We start from the raw sequence: 24387 nt of genomic DNA on the forward strand, positions 1-24387 counted from the left end.
AAACTCAAGATTTTCTTATGGGAATTCATTTGGTAGCTAAGAGCCAATTTCTATGTAGTGCTTGATGGAATGATGGGCTCATTGTAATAAAAATATTGAGTATCAAATCTAAGTATTTATACCAATTTTGATTATTATTGGATAAGTTATGAGATGAATTATCAATAATTCCTTGAGACAAATCAGCAACATTTTCCAATTAAAAATCCTAAGATGCTAGCAAGTTTGTAAAGGAAAATAGTGGTTCATTCTTAGATTTATCGTAGTTACGACTATTAATTGCCCTAGGCATAATACTTTGTATGTAAAGAAGTATGTTTCTATCATTTAGGATGTTGTTAGATCTAGTTAGCTTCAGACAATAGAAAGTTTTACTTGTAGAAGTCTGTTATGAAACTAGCTGACAAAAAGATAGAAAAGATAGATGAACGCCTTAGAAATAAGCCTCTTCGAGGGGGCAACCTCCTTTACATTACACAAATGAACAATTCTTCGATGATACAAATGACACGACCTCCTTTCTATACATAGGAGTCTAAGGGGTCATAATATAATCAGAGCTGACGTAACAATAATAATGTAAGGGCACAATAATAACAATAGCGTGCTTCTATGGGGCACAATAGTAACAGTATGGGGACTACATGGGTACAACAATGTAATAAGGGGGTTCTACTAATAATAATAAGGGGTTACACTAGTAGTATAGGGGCCTAACATGGCCCTCTCCTTCAAAAAGTGTTCTCCTCAACGCTTGAGTAGTTCTTGATGCTTCTGTATAAAATTCTTGTCCTCCCATGTGGAATCTTTAGCAGGTAAGTTCTTCCACTTGATGAGATACTCTGAAATTGATCAATTTTGTAGTTGTCGGATTCTTGTTTCTATGACTGCTCCAGGTTCCAATATGATTTTTCCTTCCTCTTCAAGTTCTGGAAATATTGTTTGAATTGGGATCTTCTGCAACATTTGAATGAGTGGCCACACTTCTTCATCCTTCTTCCATTCATCCCTTGCTTCGTTTATCCAATCTAGTTGGATAATAGAAATAGCATGAAAGAATGCTTCCACATCCACATTCTTTCTTGAGAGTGCATCTGCAACAAAATTTTTCTTCCCTTTTCTATAGATGATGTCAAAGTCATAACCCAACATATTTGTGACCCATTTTTTCTATTCTTCTAAAGATAATATTTGTTCTAAAAAGTATTTAAGACTATCATGATCCATTTTTACCTTGAAATGTCTTCCCATTGGGCATGGTCGCCATTTCTTAAGTGCATGTAGTATTGCCAACATTTCCTTCTCATAAATAGCTTGCTTGCGATGTAGCCGTAAAAAATTTTGGGTACCTATAATACTAGTGATTACCCCATTACTATTGTAGTTATACCCCTTATTAATATTTTTGTGCCCCTAATGCCCCCATATTGCTATTACTGTGCCCCATAGAATCCCTCTATTGTTATTTTTGTGGCTTTATATTATTATTGTTAGGTCGGCTGGATTATATTGTGACTCCTTAGACTCCTATATATAGAAAGGAGGTTTTGTCATTTGAAGCATCCAAGAATTGTTCATTTATGTAATTTAAAGGAGGTTTCCCCCTCAAAGAGGCTGAATTATAAGGCATTGATCTATCTTTTCTATCTTTTCTTGAGCTGGTTTCATAACATTTGGTATCAGAGCTTTGGATTCTAGGGTTTCGCTTCTCCAAACAAGTCATCATGGAATTTTCGCTATAACGTTTTTCTGCGTCGTTTCAGAAGTTTCAAAAAAAACCCATTTGAGAAGAAATCGCGTTGAACCTCAGGTCCGAATTTCAGAGATTTTTGCGCTATATTTGCGGAGATATGATGTGAGGAAGTTGGTATTTTGTCAAACTCCTAAATTACATTCCAAACAGGTGACCTGGGGAAAATCGTCCCAACTTTCTCTCTAGGGATCGGATTGAAATTTTGTAAGAAGGTACAAAATAGGACGGATTGTAGTTTCATGTAGCCATTTTTCAGATCCAAAGGTTGAAACAGTGACTCGTGGCACATTGTACAAGTTCGCTCTACTGAACTAGTCTATAATCAAGTCACTGTGGGAGATTTCGCATAACTCTTCCATGGAGAATCCAATTTAGGTTAGACTTGTGGCATTGGAAAGAGGACACAAAGGGCTACTGCAGGTCACTAATTTAGAAGTAGATGATCGGAAAGTACAGAGATACATCAGAGGCAATATCGAGCTCCTACAAAGAGAAAAAAGGTGTGTAGAGTTTCTTAAATTTTTGCTTAAGCTTGGTTTGAAAAATTATTTTGAAGGAATTCAAAGGGCATAATAGAGAATTATTATCGGTAACTGATGCCCCGAGGAAAGAAAATGAAAACACCTAGTAAGGAACCTGAAAGCTCTAGCATGACTCATGAAGAAGAAGAAGAAATGCTATATGATATATCACAATTACTAGAACAAGTGCAACAAGTGTCACTTGCACAAAAAGCAACAGAATCTAAAATGGATGGTTTAAGGAAAGATGTAGAAGCTAAGATGGATGGTTCAAATAAAGGTGTAGAAGCTAAGATGGATTGTTTAATGAAAGGCGTAAAAGCTAAAATTGATGGCATGGATGATAAGATGGAAGAGTTGAAGATAAATATGAATAAGTTGCTACAAGAAATGGTCACTAAGGGTGAAAGGGTACTAAAGGAAACTCATGATGAGAACAAAAGAAATGTTAATCATGATTCCATAGACTCTAATGTTGGATTGAAGACTCACCATATTCCAAAAATCGATATGAGGAAGTTTGATGGCAAGGATCCCGCCACATGGATATTAGCGATGGAGCAATTCTTCGATCTCAATAATGTGAAAAACACACAAAAGGTACGTATGGCAGCTTTATATTTGGAGCCAAATCAGCTTGTATGGTATCAATGGCTTTGCTCTCAAGAATTGAGGACAACGCTATTTTTAAGGAGAGGGGCATGTTGGGTCCCTATAATACTAGTGATTACCCCATTAATATTGTAGTTATACCCCTTATTAATATTGTTGTGCCCGTATTGCCCCCATATTGTTATTACTGTGCCCCATAGAATCCCTCTATTGTTATTTTTGTGGCTTTATATTATTATTCTTAGGTCGGCCGGATTATATTGTGACTCCTTAGACTCCTATATATAGAAAGGAGGTTTTGTCATTTGAAGCATCCAATAATTGTTCATTTATGTAATGTAAAGGAGGTTGCCCCCTCAAAGAGGTTGAATTCTAAGGCGTTGATCTATATTTTCTATCTTTTCTTGAGCTGGTTTCATAACAAAAGTACCCAATCACCTATATCAAAAAAAATTTCACTGCGATGTTGATCTACCTATTGTTTCATTTGATTTTGTACCAAAGTGGTGTTATCCTTTAAAAGTTGGAGAACTTGTTGTTGATGCTTGATGTGATCTTTCACTGTTTGAACCTTTTTCTTCTAGGTATGTCCTTCTATCTTTATAGTTTGAGGAGTGGTAGTTTCTTCCAATGCTTTACAAGATATGGTTGGATTCATTTCTTGATGCTCGATGTGATATTTCACTTCTTTAACATTTTTCTTCTTGATATGTCCTTCTATCTTGATAGTTTGAGGGGTGGTAATTCTAGCCAATGCATTACAAGATATGGTTGGATTCATTTCTTGTTTCTCGATGTGATCTTTCACTTCTTGAACCTTTTCTTCCTCCTCTTCATACTCTATGTAAAATAATTTCTTCTCAGCATACTTATGACCTTTAGTGCATTTTCTATCACAATTGTAACAAAGCCCTTTTTCTCTTTTTTCTACCAATGTTGCGGTGTAACCCTTGTAGGTTGTGGAAGGCTAGGAGAAACAACACTTCCATCTTTATAGTTTCGAGGGGTAGAATTCCTTGTTGCCATAATTTTGCTTTCCAGTTTGTAACAAAGCCCTTTTTCTCTTTTTTATTCCAATTGTTGTGGTGTTGCTCTAAAGAAGGTGTTGCTCTTTGTATTCTCATAATGTGTTATAAATTCCTCCCTGAAAATTGTTAAGTTATGGTATGTTCTATGCTTATAACAATTTACTTCTTTTTCTTATTATATTCCACCGATTAGCAATCACATGTACTTAAAGTAAAGTGCAGATAGAACATTAAACGATCGACAGAAAACAAGCCAAGACAAGAGACACAAGATGTGGCGGCTAGCCAGGGACAAACCCCACAATGTGTGGGGAAACCCTTTGATCAAATCTTATTTTATCTTCAATAATTCAGCAGAGAGAAATAGTACAATAAATCTGATTCATATCAGTAGTAGCAAACCCTAGATCAGTAGCATCAGCATTAGCGGCTTCATTATCAAACTAGGGCAGACCATATCTCACAAACCGACAGTCGGATTGACTTCATTCCACCACCAAAAGTTTCGGCTTCCAGAGGAGGTTCAAATGAACCTACAACGCAGTTTAGATGAGGAGATCTTCTAGGCCACGCAAGTAAATCTTTACTTCTGCAGTTGTAGCTTCAGTTTCAGTCGTTTCCAGCTTCACATGTGTGAGAGAGAGAGACCCATTTCAGCGCAGTAGAGAAGAGACTCATATCTGCGCAGTAGAGAGAGAGAGATGTGATGAGATGAGTGAGTCCAAATGAGGAAAAGTCCTCTTATATTTATGCACAATGTTGGTGGGTGAATAGATGCGACTGTTGGGGTTCTGAGCCTACATGAGTTGTAGGTCGGCTTGATAATAATTCCATAATCAAAATAAATTCATATCTCCATGAATACTTATCGGAATTGGATGATCTTTATATCAATCCTACACCTCTCGACGAGAGAAATCTAATAAAAATATTATTAGCCATCAATAAGATGACCCACATGAAGTTTTTCCCTGGTTTCCAATTTTAACACTCCCTCTCAACCATGGAAAACTTCATCTACAATCTGTCTATCGGTCGTTACTATTCATCCATCAAATGCACTGCCTTGTACAGCCTGACCCTTGCCCTGCTCTGCTCTATTTTGCCTGTTCTGCTTTGCCTTGTTCTGCCCTGCACTGATCTATACTGTTTTGTTCTGTTCTGCTCTGCTCTTGCATTGTTCTGTTCTACTCTGATTTTGTCTGAATTATGAAGAAGAAGAAATGATTGAGGATGTATCATACTGACTCAAAGTCAGTCTATGAGTATGTACCACTGGTCCCAAACCAGTCTCAACCAACCCAAAGTCAGTGTTATGAAACCAGCTCACAAAAAGATAGAAAAGAGAGATCCACGCCTTAGAATTCAGCCTCTTCGAGGGGGCAACCTCCTTTACATTACATAAATGAACAATTCTTGGATGATACAAATGAAAATACCTCCTTTCTATATATAGGAGTCTAAGTGGTCCCAATACAATCAAAGCCTACATAACAATAATATTGTAGGGCGCAACAATAACAATAGTGGGCTTCTATGTGGCACAATAGTAACAATATGGGCACTGCATGGGTACATCAATATAATAAGTGGGTTATACTAACAACAATAGGGGGGTAATAGGGCACAACAATATAAATAAGGGGTATAACTACAATAGTAATGGGGTAATCACTAGTATTATAGGGACCCAACATGCCCCTCTCCTTCAAAAAAGTGTTGTCCTCAACGCTTGAGTAGTTCTGGATACTTCTGCATAAAATTCTCATCCTCCCATGTGGAATCTTCAACGGATAAGTTCTTCCAGTTGATAAGATACTCTGAAATTGATCGATTTCGTAGCTGTCGAGTTCTTGTTTCTGTGACTGCTTCCGGTTCCAATATAATTTTTCCTTCCTCATCAAGTTCTGGCAATATTGTTTGAATTGGAAGCTTGTCACCTATAACCTTCTTTAAACATGAAACATGGAAGACTGGGTGCAATCGAGAAGCTGCAGGAAGCTCCAATTTGTATGCCATAGTACCAATCTTTTGCAACACCTTGTATGGACCATAATACTTTGGTGACAATTTATTATCCTTCTTAGCTTGCTTTAGGGACATTTGCTTATATGGTTGTAGTCGTAGGAATACCCAATCACCTACTTCAAAACTTCTTTCACTGCGATGTTGATCTGCCTGTTGTTTCATTCTATTTTGTGCCAACACGAGGTTATCCTTTAAGAGTTGGAGGACTTGTTGTTGATGTTCGATGTGATGTTCCACTGCCTGAACCTTAGAATTTTCTCTTAAATATGATGTGATGGATGGTGGTTGATACCCATAAAGTGCCATAAATGGGGTCATTTTTGTTGCTGTATGGAAGGAAGTGTTATACCACCATTCAGCCAGAGGCAACCATTTGACCCATTGTGTCTGTTTATCAGATACAAAGCAACGAAGATATCCTTCCAAACATTTGTTTACTATCTCAGTTTGCCCATCAGATTGAGGATGATAAGATGAGCTATGAGCTAACTGAGTACCAAGACAAGAAAATAATTCTGTCCAAAAATTTCCAGTGAAAATGGGATCTCTGTCACTTACAATAATCTTTGGGTTTCCATGTAGCTTTTGAACTTTTTCCATAAATGCAGTAGAAACTGTACTGGCTTTAAATGGATGTGATAATGCACAAAAGTGTGCATACTTGGTAAGTCTGTCAACTACCACCATGATGACACTCTTTCCCTCAGACTTGGGTAAACCTGTGATAAAATCCATTGAAACCTCCTCCCAACGTTGGACTGGAATGGATAAAGGTTGTAATAGACCCGGTGTCTTAATTGTTTCAACTTTATTTTGCTGGCAAACCAAACATTCTGCCACAAAATTTTGAATATCTGATTTAAGGCCATCCCAAAAAAATTCCTTCTTAACCCTGTGGTAAGTTTTTAAAAATCCGGAGTGCCCTCCTAAGGGAGAAGTGTGCAATTCCATAAGAATCTTTTGTTTTAGCTGGGAATTCTTACAGAGGTATAAATGATCTTTGTACCATAACGAATCATTTTTCCAGCTAAATGTATCAGAAGTACTAGAATCTTGTTGTATCTTTCGAATAAGTGCCCATACTTCTTCGTCATTCTTCCATTCCTCCCTTGCTTCGTTTATCCAATCTGGTTGGATAATAGAAATGGCACACAACAATGCTTCCACATCCTCATCCTTTCTTGAGAGTGCATCTGCCACCACATTTTGCTTCCCTTTTTTGTAGATGATTTCAAAGTCATAACCCAACATCTTTGTGACCCACTTTTGTTGCTCTTCATAGGATAATCTTTGTTCTAAAAAGTATTTAAGGCTATCATGATCCGTTTTTACCTTGAAGTGTCTTCCCATTAGGTAGGGTCGCCATTTCTTAAGTGCATGGAGTATTGCCAACATTTCCTTCTCATAAATAGCTTTGCTTAAAAACTTTCCCTTGATTGGACGACTTTCAAAAGAAATGGGTCTTTCATCTTGCATTAGAACAGCACCAATTCCATTTCCTGAAGCATCACATTCCACAATAAAGGTTTTTGTGAAGTCTGGTGTAGCTAAGACCGGTGCTTGGCACATTACCTCTTTAAGATTTTCAAAGGCCTTTGTTGCTTCGGGAGTGCATGAAAATGAATCTTTCTTCAATAATGTTGTTAGAGGTGCTGCTATTCTCCCATATATGATTCCAGTGGCTTATTCTTCCATATTCTAGTAGCCAGCCCGAAATCAGCAATTTTAATAGACGTACCTCCCCTCACTAATAAATTCTGTGGTTTCAGGTCCCTGTGACAATATCTTTCATAAGACATGCCTTGAAGCCCTTTCAAAATCTGGAAGCAAAAGCTTCGCACCTCGTCCTCGGAGAACGAACGACCTCTCCCTCTCCTCTGGAGTTCTGACAGATCGCAGTCCATCAGCTCAAGCACCACGTACAACGTGGTGCCCTCCAATATGACATCATGCAGGTAAAGTATGTTGGGATGAAACCTCAAATCCGCTAAACAATTCACCTCTGCGCAATCCTCATATCTAGAGAAGTTTCCGTTGAGTCTCTTGATGGCCCAAAATTCGCCCGTAACCTTATCCACTGCCTTCCAAACGGTTCCGTGACTTCCTTTTCCCAACTCCTCAACAATAGCATAACGATCCATGGCACTCACTCTGAAATTAGAAAAGAGTAACAACAGTCGCCTTCTCTTCACTCTGAAATTAGAAAACAGTAACAACAGTCGCCTTCTCTTCACTCTGAAATTAGAAAACATTAACAACAGTCGCCTTCTCTTCTCTTCTCGCCACCCCAAGTATTAGACTGACCTTCCAACTTTGCTCATAGTTTTCACTTTCGCCTTTGCCTTGGGATCATGTTTTAATACCCTCCCCTCTCTCTCTACGTCTCTCTAATGCTTGGGGCCGACGTGTCAAGTATTAAGACGTGTCAAGTATTAAATCGTGAATATCATAGGATTGGTGTAGCTTTACGGAATATTTTGAGGATTTTTTTGGTGGGTCCACTTAAAAGAAAGTTTAATATGATAAAGATGATAGAAATATATTTTTGGCGGGTACTTTTCGTGGGGTTATGTTGGCTAAGGCTTTTCCCTTCCTTTCCCGTGGGTTATGGTGGCTAAGGTCTTTCCCTTCCCTTCCTTTCCCGTGGGCTTATGGTGGCTAAGGCTTTTCGCTTCCCTTCCTTGGGGTTATGGTGGCTAAGGTTTTTCCCTTCCCTTCCTTTCCCTCGGTATGGTGGGTAAGGCTTTGGGACGAAGTGTACAATATTAAATTTTGAATAGCATAGCATCGTGAATAGCATAGTTTTTTTGTGATTCTTTATTGGGTCTACTTAAAAGTTTAATAGAATAAAAATGATAAAAATATTTCTAAAATATATATTTTTTACAAACACTTAGGAATGATGTATGGTTAAAAAAAGGTCGTATACCCACCCTTCTTTGGGTTACACCGGTGAAATAGTGGGCTTTTATGTCTTTTTTTTAAGATTTTCGGACCACAAGTATTAAATTATTAATAGCATAGCAGTGGTTGTAGTTTTATCCTAACCATCAAAAGTTTTTTGGAGGATATTTTTGGTGTGTCTACTTAAAAGTTAAATATAATAAATATAGTAAATTTTTTTGAAGAATATATATATGTGTGTGTGTGTGTGTGTGTGTGTGTGTGAGTGTTTCATATAAAGATGGAAGGAAAGAATAGTTCATATGCTGATATTTTATATTTATACTATGTAGATTGTACAAAGAAATGAAAGCCTTTATAGTGAGAATGAGATGATGCTAAAATGAGCCCACTACCTAATGTTTTCTATACTTTCAATATGATTCCCAATGTAAAGATACTTCTTGCTAGTTACAAAGTCAAACTTTAAATGATGCAATAAACGAAACTCATCCACTCGCCCATTAAAAAGTCAAGGGAATGGGGTTATTCCAATGGAGCCATCGAAAGAGGCCTTCTTGGCTACGAAGCAAGGGAACCACTTTCTTATTTTATACTCATTTCATTATCTTTAAAAAGGGATTGAGAAGTCATTTTATTTGGTTCAAAATAAGATTAGGGAGCTATTCTAATTTTTTTGTTTAGTTCTTATAACACTAAAATTATTCATATATTTAACTTCAAAGGAATAAGTTCTAAATTTAGTAACTTTTGGTGATTCTCTTATTATCATAACTTAAACCTGTGCAAAAATATAGAACGGAATGATGTTCCAAGTCCACTATTCAAAGAGATTTCAAGAATGAAATATATTACAAAAACACGTTTTTATTCCATCTATACTAGGAATTTAACATGCAAGTTGACTCCTTATCAAAAGTACTCCAAACGGAACTTGGGCAATATACGCTAAAAAAAGAATCTATTCCAAAATCCTTCGAATCTATTTTTTGAAAGTTATGATAAGATTGATAAAAGGACATTGAGAGATGTTTATGGTATTGTAAGACCATATTAGAAAAGAACTTGCACTTAAAGAGTAGAAGTGATTATTATTTTTTATAAGCATATAAGATTCAGAGAAGGCATGGTAGCCTTGCTACTTATAAATGTATTTTGTTCCCACTCCAAGAGGACATTTGAGTCATGGAGGTAAAGTAACATATATTTTGTTCATAGGTTGTTGAAAGTATTAATAGTTTATAGTCTTGGAAACAGTTCTATATTTTGAGTATCCATTTATCACATAGTATAGAATGCATAGGTACATATATAAAATGTTAAACCCTTTCTTTACGAATATAATTAATAATTATTTAATGATGAAGACAAAAATGTATATTGTAAATGACTCATTGTATATATTTTTTTACTAATTAGCTATCTTGACTTAGAATTAATTACCTTTTCTTGTAAAACTTATCATAGCTAAATTATCAACCAATGTTAAGGAAATCCATCATTAGTTCGTGAGTGTAGGTTGACATCCCCATTATAACTCATTATCTTTTTTTTTTGTAAGCTAAAGTAGGACCTTTGATTTTCTATTTAACTAGGTTGAAATAAGTACAAACATTTGGTGGCCTCAACCTGCCCCGAAGGGAATCCAAGTCTGTTGATCACCTTAAGTTTTTGTAAGCCGACCAATAGAAAAAAAAAAATAAGTCTGCCTATCCATTCCAAATAAACGATACTGCCAAAAATGCTAATCTGATTTCCTATCGACATTATACACTATAGACAGAAAAAACAGAGCTTGTTATCGGCGAATTATCAAGGAAAACCATGAGCACAGCTAGAAGGATTAATCTACCATGTTTTCAGGTGGAGTGCCTTCATCTTTTGTCACTGGAACAAACTTCTTCAGTTGTTGTTGAATCTCCTCCAGCTTGCAGTCCTGCATGAGCAGAATTATCTGAAGATTCTTCATTTCTCTCCTCAAATTAGGAATGCCCTGAGCCATCTCTGCCATTTCCGCTGCCACCTATTCCATTTCCTTTGCTAGTAATCTCTTCAACACCCAGTAAACATGTAAGGCCTGCTTGTATAAAGACAGGCGTCCCTTGGTATTACCCAGGTCAGGAATCAGGTTACCCCAGTCTTCCATCTCTGGTTCTGAATCTTCCTGAATTGCATTTGCTTCTAGTTCTTGGATTATCCTGTGGATATCGGCATCGGTTCTTTCATTATAAGCCTTTTCTGCCTCCTACACCATATGCCTCATGGTTTTACAGCCTCGTCTTTGGCAAACTAGAGATGGGGGTCTTTGTTCCTGTCTGCCGGTTTGACGACCTCTTCCTTTGCCCCTATGCCTGTTATAGACATTTTTGTGCCTCGCGTCAAGGAGCATGGAATGTCAATAATTACAGGGATCCTCAGTCCCTAAATATGTTGTTCTTACCCCTAAAAGAACAAGGTCATCAAACAACAGCACTTCCAATCAGTTCTCCACCTGAAAACACTTCAAAACAGGCTTATTTTGGATCATGTCAGCTGCTTAACTGAGCATCTGCGCTGTATTGCAACTGTCCCACTCTGTACCTGCGCTGGAAGTCAAAAACAATGAAGGCTACCTGCGCTGGGCGAGATTGGCCAAGTGGCACAGTCATCCTGCAAGGTGTCAATTGCCCAGGAAGCTTCCAAAATGACACTTGGTTCATGAGATTCGCCCTGTGATGAGTAAGAGGTACTTGATCACCATGTGTAAGCAAGGATCTCCAAGTGGACACACGAACTGAAGATTAACTGAAGATGGAGAGGACACTAGTCAGCTATATGCCAGCCTCCAGCTGACTCATCCTTTCCTCTTCCCTCTTATATATAGAGCTCTTCTATGAGGTCTAGAGAGGCTGGAATTTTGTATAAGCAAGGAGGTGTTGTTGGTATACCGCCAGGATTATTGGGTGATTGTTTTACTAGAGGTGAAGAGGAGAGTTCTTGCTGCCGAGGAAGTGCTGCTGGATTGGATCCAACATCATTGGTTGTAACTTCCTCTGGAACCCTGTTACTTTCTATCAATAAAGTTTGCATGTTCTCCTATATACTTGTTTTATATAGATGCTTTGTGTTTACATGTATATTTGATGCACCCTAATCCATGCTTCAGTTATGAGTACATATATCTTGTAGTTCGCTCTCTTGTTTTGTGCAGGATCTGTATGTAGCTGGATCGGCTAGGAGAGCAAAGAGCTGGGAGCAGGATACAAAGAGAGAAGGACAAGGATCGACTAAGCGCAAGACACCAGGTTGGTTGACCTTCTTACTATTCTCTCTGTACTTTCATAAAGTGGAACATGAAAACTTTATCATTCAGTTGTTGCTAAAGACTGTCACCTTTAGAAGGGTTAGTGTCATCCGCATCGGATACTTTTCCCCACAACAATGCCCTCTTCCGCAACCTGGGCGAGTTGATTTGTTCCTGGCAGCTGCCCTGCTTCCCTACCCAACGTCAAAGGATGCCTTCCTTCTAAATTCCTCACCTCCAGGCCCCTTAGTTTTCTTTTCCTGGTTCGTTCCCTCCCCTTGCTTCTCTCTTTCAGAATTTTTGACTTTCTCCGCTCCTCCTTTCCTCGAATGGACTTGGTAAATCTGCTCAAGGGTCTTCTCCTCCTCTCGAACCATTTGCTTTTCCATCTCCGACTGCCCCTAATCGGTATCCCACCGTGAACCTTGCATGCTCTTCTCCTGACCTGTCTGGCTCCCTTCCTTGCTCAGCTCGACCAAAGCCTTTCTCATTCTCCCACACTCTGTCTTTTGACTGATATTAAAATATATGAGTTTTTGGTCCCTATCCTTTCGTCGAGCTTCTACAATTGATAAACCTCTTCCCGTTTCCTTAATCTTGCTGGTGATATCAGAGAAAGTAGTGGACAATTTCACGCATTCATACCTCTTTCCTTGACAGGTTGCAGAGCGTGCCTCCCAGCCTCTAACTCCCTTCGTCTCCTTTCTTTTCCTCATGCAGTCTTCAAGTCCACCTTCTCCTACCCTTGTTAATCATGTGCCAGCTACCCGACATCCCATCGTTTAATCGCCATCGTTTTTACCACCTTCCTCCTTCATTGCTCCTTCGCCTCTACTCCTCGGGATTCTGCCTAGCCTGTAGGCCGTCCCAACGTCCTGTGTAATTATACTGTTGCGTGGTGACCTGCGTTGCCACCTTCCTACCTTCATTATGTTCCCACATGTTGCCGCCTCTTCCACCCCGATCGGGGGCCATCTGTAGCCTTTATCATGAAGCTGTAATCTCATTATCATCCTGAGTAATGATTAAATTGAGGGTCTCCCATCGTGGCTTGTCTATATGAGTTGGCCATATATTGTCTACCTTCCCATCATGTTCATTGCAACCCCAGTTAGATACGATGTCGGCTGCTTTATTACCGTCCCTTCTAACATGGGTAATGATTTTGTAGTTAATGTGTTTCATTATATCTGCCAGGTCCTGAATTAGTACTGTCGTCCTCCAGCTCTTCGCTACCTATTCCCAATCCTTCCCGTTATTCAATTTCCTAAGCATCTCTACTACTAGCTGTGAGTCTCCTTCAATTTCCAGCTTGGTATATCTGTTTCTAATTTCTGTTCTGATGCCTTGGTAAACTGCCATCAATTCAGCTTCATTATTACTCATTATGCCCCCCGATCAGCACAAACCCATCTGGATTGTCCTTAATTATCTCTGAAGATGCCTCCAAATCCTGCTGGCCGTAGGTTTCCTTTAGAAGCCCCATCAAAATTTATTTTGATGAAGTTTTCACGAGGGCATTTGAATTTGGATGGGCTCTGGTTCTAAATGCTGTGATTTCTTTTCTTTTGAGGATAAACGATGCCATACTCCAGATTTAGGCTGGCTAAGAGTCGGCCTTCCTCTAGGGTTATTTTCCAGTCCTCCTCCTCCCAGGCATCCGATAGAATAGTTTCTCTTATGAGTTTTTGGGTTTGCTTCCAAATCATCTCTGGAGGGTTTTCTTTGTCTTGAAATATTCTTCGATTTCTTTCATTCCATATTAGCCATATATTAAATCCCATTGCTAGACTCCAGGCTCTCCTAACCACCGGGCTTGAGAATTGACCTTTCCCCCATTTGAAGATGGTTTGTTTGATGTCAAGGGGATTCCTGTTTGACTTTCCAAAAAGGTTCCTGACTTCTTCCCATTGTTGCTGGGCAATAGGGCATGAGTTCAAGAGGTGTTCCTGCGTTTCTTTGTCCCTTTTGCATAGACTACATCTAGGAGGTCCATAGAATCCTCGCTTCTGTATCTGATCCCAAGTCAGGATTCTTCCTTTTCCTACTAACCAAGCAAACAAAGTTACCTTTTGCCACCAATTGTTCTTCCATATTTGTTTCCACCCTAGTGCATCCTCTTCTTGTTCCTGACGGGTGGTTAGATAGTAGGCTTCCCTTACCGTGAAAGTTCCCTTTGTGGATCTACCCCATCGAAGTATATACGGGCATGTTCTAATTTTGATTATTCTTGATTTCATTCCTTTTACAAGTATAGCTTTCTATTCAGGATTTATGCTGTTGTCAGATTCTTCCGGATTCTTCCAAGTTCGCTCGGTCTCATCTTTCCTTTCTTCTTTCCAATATTCATTAACATAATTTAACCCCTTTGCTGTAGCTTTCTGATAAGTATTTTGCAGGGCTTGTATCCCTATCATTCTCTCTCTTTACTGCCAAGCTTCCTCCCAAAATTTGGCTATATTTCCGTTCCTTATTTACCAGAAAGAATGTCTACCTATAATATCTCCATTTTGACTGGACAGGTCCCATATTGTGGATCCCCTTCGAATCTAAGAATGCCTTCAGCAGTTGTGAGCATATTGTATTTTTGGGTCCAAATCTTTTTCCATAGATCTTCTCCACTCCTCATCCATCTCCACCACAGCTTTGCTCCTAGAACTTGGTTCAAAGTGGACGAATCCCTGAGACCTAGTCCCCATTCTTCCTTATGCTTTATTACACCTTTCCACGATATTAGGGCCCATTTCTTTTGTTGTTTTGGACCTCCCCAGATGAATTTTCTAAATATTTCCATCATTTTTGTACATACTTCTTTGGGGACCACCATTGCCAAAAGAGGATAGATAGGAATTGCTTGAAGAATTGATTTAAGGAGCATCAATCTTCCTACTATGTTCAGTGTTCAGAAGGACCAGTTTGCTAGTCTGTTCTTGAGGTTCTCAACAGTTTTCTGCCAGTTTGCTATCCTTAGAGGGTTTAATGCTAATTGATTTCCCAAGTATTTTGTAGGTAATTCTCTAGAGCGGAAGCCCAGAATTCTGGTCAGGTGGGTTTTGATTGCTTCTGGTGTGTTGAAGAGGAATGTGCATGATTTGTCCTTGTTAATTTCTGTGCCTGATGCTTCCATGAAGAGGTCCAGAATCCGTTTTACCCTCTTAACTTCTCTTAGTGAGACCGCACAAAAAAGCATAATGTCATCAACGAACTGCTGATGAGTAATTGTTAAGTTGTTTCCCCATGGCTTCAGTCCTTTGATTTTCCTCTATCTCGGTTCCTTTTTGAAGTATCGTCCCAGTCCTTCCGCTACAATTATGAACAAGAATGGGGATAAAGGACCTCCCTGTCGCAGTCCTCTTTTGGCATTGAAAGTCGAGGTTGGTGACACATTTAAGAGAATGGAGAAATTGGGGGTGGATATCATATCATAGATCTAGTTTACCCATCTATTTTAAAAGCCAAATGCCATTAGGATTGTTTTAAGGTAGTTCCAATTTAGATGGTCATACGCCTTTGAGAGGTCCAATTTTACCATCATTCCCATTTCCTTTTTTGTTTCAGAGAATGAATCACTTCCTGGGATACCACCAAGCCGTCTAGAATTTGTCTCCCTTCCACAAACCCAGTTTTTTCCGGGGAGATTATGCTAGAAAGAATTGGTTTCAATCTCTTAGCCATTAATGTAGCGATAATTTTATATATTACATTACAAAGAGCAATAGGACGGAAAATTTGGGCAGTTTCCGAGTGAGCAGATTTAGGAATAAGAGATAAAAGAGTTGAGTTTAAACCAGGCCATATCTTATGGTGTCTGCGAGATTCCTCTATCACCTCCAGGATGTCCTGACCTAGGAACTGCCAGCCTGCTTGGTAAAATTCCATAGTAAATCCGTCTGGTCCTAGGGATTTTTTTTTTTTCATCCCTTTCACTATTTCCTCCACTTCCTCCAGGGTTGCTGCCCTCATCAGAGCTAAGTTATGGTCTCTCGTGATCATTCTTGGGATTTCATTGCATACCCTTCCTATATCATCTTCTCTGTCCTCTTGAGGTTCAGTAATGATGTCTTTAAAGTATCCGACTAGAACTTGCTCCATTTCCTCATGTTGGGTTATACGTTGCGCTTCCTCATTTTTTATGGAGAAAATTCTATTCCTCTGCCTATGCTGGATCATGGCTTGATGGAAGAACTTTGTATTCTTTTCTCCATCATGAACCCTGTTTATACGAGACTTCTGCTTTCATAATATTTCTTCTTGTTTCCTGTGTTCCTCAAGTTGGCTTATCACTACACCTTCTTCTCTGCTTTTTTCCTCACTTTGGCCTTCTGATATAATTTCTTGTTGCAGCACTCACATTTTTTTCTCTAAACGCTGTTGCTCCAAGAATATATTCCCAAATTCATCTTTGTTCCATTTTTTTTTTCTCCGATTTCTTTTAGTTTTAGTTGGAAGGTCTGCATCTTGCTTCTTCCTCTTTGTTGGCTCTGGGTCCACCATTCCTCCACCTTTGGCATGAACTGCTGATTCCTAAGCCAAAATGCTTCAAACCTAAAGGGACATCTTTTTGGGCTCGACTTGATGTCAATTTCTAGCCTGATAGGCCAGTGATCTGAGCCCATTGCGGGAAGGATCATAGTTTCTAAGAATATATCTCTGTTTATAATTTGCTTCGATATTAAAAATCTGTCCGGTCTTGATGCAGTTTGATTTTGGCTCCCTCTTCTATTTTTCCATGTATGGATCCCATTTATTGTAGGAATATCAACCAGTCTTTGCTCCAATATCATCTCACCGAAGGCTTCCATGTCTTGGTCTGGTCTTTTTGATCCTCCTCATTTTTCCATTGTGGTTGTAATCATGTTAAAGTCCCCACCTGCGCTCACTAGATACATGCGAGCCATATACACCAATAAAGATTATCCATTCCGACGAACCTATCATTCTAAAAGTTCCTGAAAGGATTCAAGGGAAGCTGACCTAGTTTTCAAATTGAACTTCCTCAGGATTCCATAAGACTACTAGCCCTCCTGCAGTGCCTGCCGCATCTTGACCCATTATCTCATAATGAGTATTAAATCTTGTCATTATTTCTTCCATTTTCTGGGCACTAATCTTCGTTTCTTGAATTATCATTATACTAGGTTTATCTTTTTTCAACCTATCCCTGAGATATCTCTGTTTTCCCTTACTATTGAGACCTCTGATATTCCAGCTTGTGATTATCATTTTAATATTTTTTACGGTTGTTGAAATACCTTTGAGAGAGGTATGACTCTTCCTAAATCAACCAGCATCTCCCCTACCACTTGAATGGTTTCACTCATTGGATGCCTACCTCTTTTCCTTCCTCCTTTGCGTATTGCCCATTTCGATACTCTGAGACCCTTGCGCTCCTATTTGCTCTGGCTGACTTGCAAAATGTACTCCTACCTTTTCCTTGTATTTTTGGAACATCTCTTTATATCATTGCTTTTCTTCTTCTGGTATAAATATTTCATCTAGGTTCCTCCATTCCTGTAACAATCTTCTCATTTTTCGTTCCTCGTCACTTCCTCTATCTTTTTGAGGATCAACCTCCATTTGAGTCTGTTCATTTAGCAGGTCCAAATTTTCCTTTACCCCTCCTTGTTCCATGTTTATCTGGATTGAGTCTTGTTCTTTTGTTTCTTTTGATAGTTCCATAGGTTCCTCATCGCTTTCCTCCTTTTCCATCCCCCTTTTCTCTTCTTGAAGAGCCTTAAACTTGTTTTGATTTTCCAATGGCATTGTTTTGACTGGTGGTTGCATCATAGGCAGTCCTTTTACAGGTTTTCTTCTTATGGGAACTTCTTTAAAACCCTCTTTCGTCCCTTCGGTTGCCACTGTTGCCTTCTTCTCTACTTCTTTCTTCTCAGTTGATTCCTTTGCAACATTTAAAGGGCATTGTTTGAAGAGCTGACCATATTCATGGCATCTTCTATAGCATAATGGGATGTGTTCATAATCCACTAGTTGCTTCCAAATCTCGTCATGGTATTCTAACTCAATGGACTCCAGTAGCGGCTCTGTTATATTCATGTATACACATATCCTTGCATAGGATGTGTTTTGTCCTCTTTTGGTGGTCTCTGCTACTTTAACAAATGTTCGGATTGTATTACCTATTCCTTCTAGGATCTCAGGGTCCCAAAACTCCATTGGTAGTCAAAACAGTCTGATCCAAATGGATGCTGCTATCATTTTTTCCTTGTCTGGATTATAGCAGTCCTCCCAATGCCACATGAATAAACCACCATTGTTCATGAAATAGGGTCCTCCATCGAAGACTCTTTCCTTATCATCCAGATTTGATAATATGACTGTGAAAAAACCCTTTGCCCCCAATTTCAAATCTATATGCCCCTCTGGTTTCCACCTCTATTATATCCATTTGGACAGATCCTTTTCAGATGGCCAAAACCCTACAAACATACAAATTAAAGCATGATCTCTCATATAACCTCTATATTCTTCGAGTTTGTTATTCAGAATTATGAACTCGGGTTTTTTCAGTGCTCTTGGGAGACATTTGCCACTTAATCCCGCTTGCCATTGGGCTCCCATTATCGGAGGTTCTCTGTTATTTTTCCTTGAGCCACTTTGTGCTCCATTTCTACTTGACTCCCCTGTTGTTATGTTTTTGTAGGAGGGGATCTCTCCCCTCCCTGCTTCTACTGCCATTTCACTGTCAGCTCCCTCTGTTTTGATTCCTACCTTTCGCCCTTATCTACAGTCTCTAATCTTGGTCAAGCACAAGAGGAGCAAGGTCCCCCTGCCCTAGTCTTCGATGCCAATTTTTTCGTAGCCGTTCTGCCTCAAACCTTAATCCTCCCCATTATAACTCATTATCATTGGGTTGAAATTTAATACTTTAATTCTTATTTTTAATATAGTGGAAATCTATATTAAACTTTAAAAAAGAAATATATGTAGATGTACAATAAAGAGTACAATTTATTACATTTCCAACTATCAAAGGATAAAAATGATGACAATGAGAACATATAAATATTATAATAAATATGTTATACATGTTTTTATAATGATGACAATGAGAACATATAAACTAAAATTACATATAAAAATTACCCAAATTTTTTAATTAATTAAATATATTTTCTTCAATATATTCCATGGTGGTTAATGAATTACATACTCACAATATATGGTTGAAGTTTCTTGTTCCTTTCCTTCTTCCTTTTCTCAATCTATGTAAAATAATTTCTTCTCAGCACACTTATGACCTTTACTGTATTTTCTATCACAAATGTAACAAATCCCTTTTTCTCTTTTTTCTTCCAATTGTTCTGGTGTCAACCTTGTAGGTTGTGGAATTATAGGAGCAACAACACTTCCATCTTTATAGTTGTGATTGGTAGGCCTCCCTGTTGCCATAATTTTGCTTTCAATTTTTCTTGCCAGCCTCAATGCCTTCTCTAATGAATCAGGTTCCCAAAGGTGAACCTCATGTTGGATGTTATATTTTAATGTTCCTATGAACACATCAATCTAATGCTACTCTAGAATATCTTTTACCCTTATATTCAATTTTTTGAAGTCCTTAATGTGCTCCACCATTGAAACTTTTTGTTTGGGATTTATCAATTGGCTAAAAAGGTTTTGCTTTTTGTATCATCATAATGTGCTATCATTTCTTCCTTAAAAATTTCCCAAGTGACAACTTGTTTACAAGAGCAAAGCCATTGATACCATACAAACTAATTGGTTTCCAAATATAAAGTCACAATGCATACCTTTTGTGTGTTTTTCACATTATGGAGATCAAAATATTGCTCCATTTGTAGTATCTATGTTACGGGATCTTTCCCATCAAACTTCCTCATATCTATCTTTGGAACATGGTGGGTCTTCAATTCAATGTTATAGTCTATGAAGTCATGACTAACATTTCTTTTTTTCTCATCATGAGTTTTCTCAACTACCTTTTTGACATTAGGAAGTATTTCTTCTAGCAACTTTGCCAAACCTCCTTTCAAACCTTCCATGTCTCTCTTCAAATCATCACTTTTTACTTCTAAACCATCAATATTAGCTTCTACGCCATTATTTAAACCATTCATCTTAGCTTCCACACCTTTCTTTAAACCATCCATCTTAGTTTCTGCTACTTTTTCTGAGACTGAAATTTGTTGCACTTGGTCTTGTAATTTTGATATATCATGTTTCATTTCTTCCTCTTCTTCATGAGTTATGCTAGATCTTTTAGGTTTCTTACTAGGTGTTTCCATTTTCTTTCTTTGAGGCATCAATTAATGATAACTATGCTTCATTATGTCCTTTGAATTCCTCTGAACTAATTTTTCAAACCAAACTTATTCAAAATTTTAAAAAGACTACACACCATTTTTGGCTTTGTAGGCGCTCGATATTGAGTCTGTTGTATCTCTATAATTTTAGATCTCTAAAGTTTGAAATTTCATCCTAAGATAACCTTCTAAGTCGTCGTTCTGACCCCACATGTCTGATCAAGATTGAATTCTCCAAGAAAGAGTTATTCCAAATCTCCCATGATGGCCTGATTATAAACGATTTCAGTACAGTGAACTTGTACGACATGTCACGTGTCATTTTTTCGAAATTCGGACTTGAAATCGATACATAGAAGACTACAGTCTATCCTCTTTCTCTACATTATTATGAAATCTCAATTTGATTCTAAAGGAGAATGTTATGACAATTTTTCCCAGGTAATCTGTTTGCAATATAATTTGGAAGCCTACAAAAACCCTAAAGTCCTTGGATCATATCTCCGAAAATATAGCAAGACAAGATTTGAAATTCGTACTTGAGGTTGATTATGATTTCTTCTCAAATGTGTTTTAATTTTAGCTTCTGAAACATCGTCGAAAAAATGCTATAGTGAACATTCCGCGATGAATTGTTTGAAGTAGCGAAACCATAGAATCCAAAACTCTAATACCAATTGTTATGCAACAAGCTCACAAAATAGAAGAGAAGATAGATCGACGACTTCAAAGTAAGCCTCTCCAAGTGGGAAAACTCCTTTACATTACAGAAATGAACAATTCTTGAATGATACAAATGACAATACCTCCTTTCTATATATAGGAGTCTAAGGGGTCACAATATAGTCAAAACCGACATAACAATAATAATATACGGGCACAACAATAACAATAAGCTGATACAATGACAATAATAATAAGGGAATATATTAGTATTATAAGGACCTAACATGGAACCTAGTTAGATGGATAAACATCTGAAATATATTTCTAGTGGGTTATGGATGTTTGTTGAAATCCTCATGTATCACAAGTTATTGTTCCTCAAATTTACGTACCCAAAAAGTCAAAATGTACAGTTAAAGTTGAAACAACAACTAGTTGTTCATAATTTAGTAGCCGGTCGTAGTTGATAGAGTAGTTTAACTCAAAACCAAGAGGAAATGGCCTGGAAGCACAATAGTGAAATTGTTTTTATTGGCCACTAGTGGATCTCCTTACAACAGCTCATCCTAGTGAGAGTTTCCCCAAATACTTCAAATTTTCACAGAAAGGGAATCCTTGAGATGACATAATATTGGGAGGAGTTAACATTGGTTGCAAGAATTTAATTGGTGGAGTATAATTGCAATATGTCCCCACTACATATCTCACCTCGGTGGAAGTTCCTTGGATGGTATTGAAACCAAACACAAAGGTAAAAAACCAAGATGACATAAGCTTGGGTGGAGGTGGACAGTCCACATAACAATGGAAAAATCTCTCGTTGGCACAAGTTTCCTGTCATAATTTTTATGTATTGTGGAAATAGAATTAAACTTTTTCGTTTTAGACTAAGAGCATGGGGGATTTCATTATATACTACATCAACTGGCCCAATATTTTATTACATTACTCGAAGAATTAGTGTTGGTTGAAATTGAACTAGTCCTTATATGCCCAACATGGTATAACAAGAGAGCAGGATGCGAGGGAATCATAAAATGGTAATATTATTTCTCGCTGACGAAACATTTAATGGGAAATGTAAGGAACTACAAAAGCTAGATATTTGAATTTTCCGAAGGTCTGTAATATCACCCCCCCCCATTTTACTGCAACTATAGTTCAAGAAGGTAAAAAAGAAAAAGGCATTTGACAATTTCAACTATCACTCAATAAACAAAAATTCTTTCTCCAATTTGTTTAGATATAGTAGGGTGTCTTATAATTATTCAACTGTAGAATTCACAATTGAATACTTCATGTTTGACCTAAGGAAACTCAAACAAGAGATCATTTTATGGGATTAGGCTTTCAAGGAAAGAGAAAAGAGAAAATGGCACTATACAATTTCAACTCTCACTGGATCAATGAAAATTATTTCTCCAATATGGTTAGATTTATATGGGCTCCCTATGATTTTTCAAGTGCAAAATTCACAATTGAATACTTCATTTTTGCCTCGAAGAAACTAAAATAAGAGGTCATTGTATGGGATCAGACTTGAAAGGGAAGATAAAAGAAGGAGATCAAGGAGCTGGAGATTTGAATCACCCATTTATATAGATATAATCAATCTATAATAATTTGAGAAGAGGAACTAGAAAATCTTTCAACTCTGGAATGTAAAAAACTCACATATGGATGAGGAGGAAGAGACTTCATGACTTCATACCCAAGCTCCTTGGCTTGAACATTGGGGAAATAATACAAAGTTTTAACATAAGTTCATGGAGCATAAGAGGGTGCAAACATGATATGGGAGATGACTAGGGAAAATGGCTCTCTCATTTGTTCACAGGTAGGTTTGAGTACTTTGGCTATCATTTTTTTCCAAAATTTATTTCAGAAGCCAGATGGTGCTAGGATTGAAGAAAATTTGAATTTCGATAGAATTTTTTCTTACAACATTTGATAATGAATGTATTGAGGTTCTCAGGAAGTTAGTTACATAGAAGGAAGTTTTGTAAGTTCCTAAAAATACCAAGAAGGGAAAATTTGTGGGACCTAACTCCTAGACACTAAATTATATTTAGAGTTCTTCCCCTCCTAACTCAAGATATGGTTAGTGTCATGGAAGATATTATAGGGGAAAAAGAGTATCAGGGCAAATCAATGACACATTCATAACACTAATTCCTAAGAAGACCAATGAATAATATTTTACGAATTTCCACCCTATATCTTTAAGTAATTTCCTATACAAGTTGAATTAAAAAGTTATTGTTGACGATTTGAAGAAAAAATGATCAAAATGTATTTCTAAAGAACAATTTGGATTATTGAAAAATACATAGATCCTTGATGCTACTACATTAACATAGGGAGGACTACATAGTATCAAGCCCAGGAAGCTCCTCAAGTTAGTGCTGAAATTAGATCCAGTTAAAGATTATGACAGAGTTAATCAAATGTTCGTGAGAGTAGCTTTACTACAAATTGGTCTTCCTATTGATATCACAAATTGGATAATGGGATGTGTGACATTATCAAAATTTTGAGTACTAGTAAATGGCATACCAGCTTCTTTTTTTATAACGTTTAGAGGAATTCAATAAAGATTTCCACTTTCACATTTTCTATCTCTTATTTGTGCTTAGATGGATTGGATAATGGAGGCGTGTTTGAAGTACACTTTCATTGTATTATGAAGCTAGATGCATGGAGCTTATTACATAATAATATTCCCACTCTTTTTGCCACGCTACCGCAGTCATGCTCTGATATATATAAATTTATGAACCCTCACCTTTGACTATAGTTGGCTAACTTTTGCGTGGGTGAATCGCAGCATGAGGGAATAGAGACCACTAAGGCCTCCTTTCACCCTTGTCATTATACTCTCTTTTCTATGCATATACTTATATAGTAGTGTTGATTGTAGGGCCATGCTTCCCCCATGATCCATTTCATCAAAGTTTCTGCTAACCAAATAATATCTATATGGGACTAGCTTAGGGCTAGCTCAATAAAGTGTCCTAGAAACCTGTTTCCAAAGAAAACATTTGGTGTGCTTCTTTCTTATGATTGGATCACCTTTCCAAGTCAATTATGTTAACTAATGGAGTTATTGAAAGTCTTAAATTTAAAAATAATCCTTCCTTTCCATATTTTTCCAGTAGATGAGGGAAAAAAATATATTGATTATCATTTAAAGGCTCACAATTACAAAGTTGTAGTTTGGCTTTGGATGGTAAAGAAAGTGGAATATAAGATAAACCATTGGTGCAACCGATGGCTCTTTTTGAGAGGCTAATTGATCCTGGTAAAATAA

The 24387-nt window shown here is 37.7% G+C and overlaps 1 pseudogene; it reads right to left on the minus strand.

Annotated features, from left to right (window-relative positions):
- Positions 1-7597: 7597 nt before the first annotated feature.
- On the minus strand, positions 7598-8083 carry LOC149138990 (cyclin-dependent kinase F-4 pseudogene; annotated as a pseudogene).
- Between the last annotated feature and the right edge of the window lie 16304 nt (positions 8084-24387).

This window comes from Pinus tabuliformis, chromosome X, assembly GCF_031772625.1.
Source record: "Pinus tabuliformis cultivar Carrire ecotype Pingquan chromosome X, CPIR1, whole genome shotgun sequence".
Taxonomy (NCBI): domain Eukaryota; kingdom Viridiplantae; phylum Streptophyta; class Pinopsida; order Pinales; family Pinaceae; genus Pinus; species Pinus tabuliformis.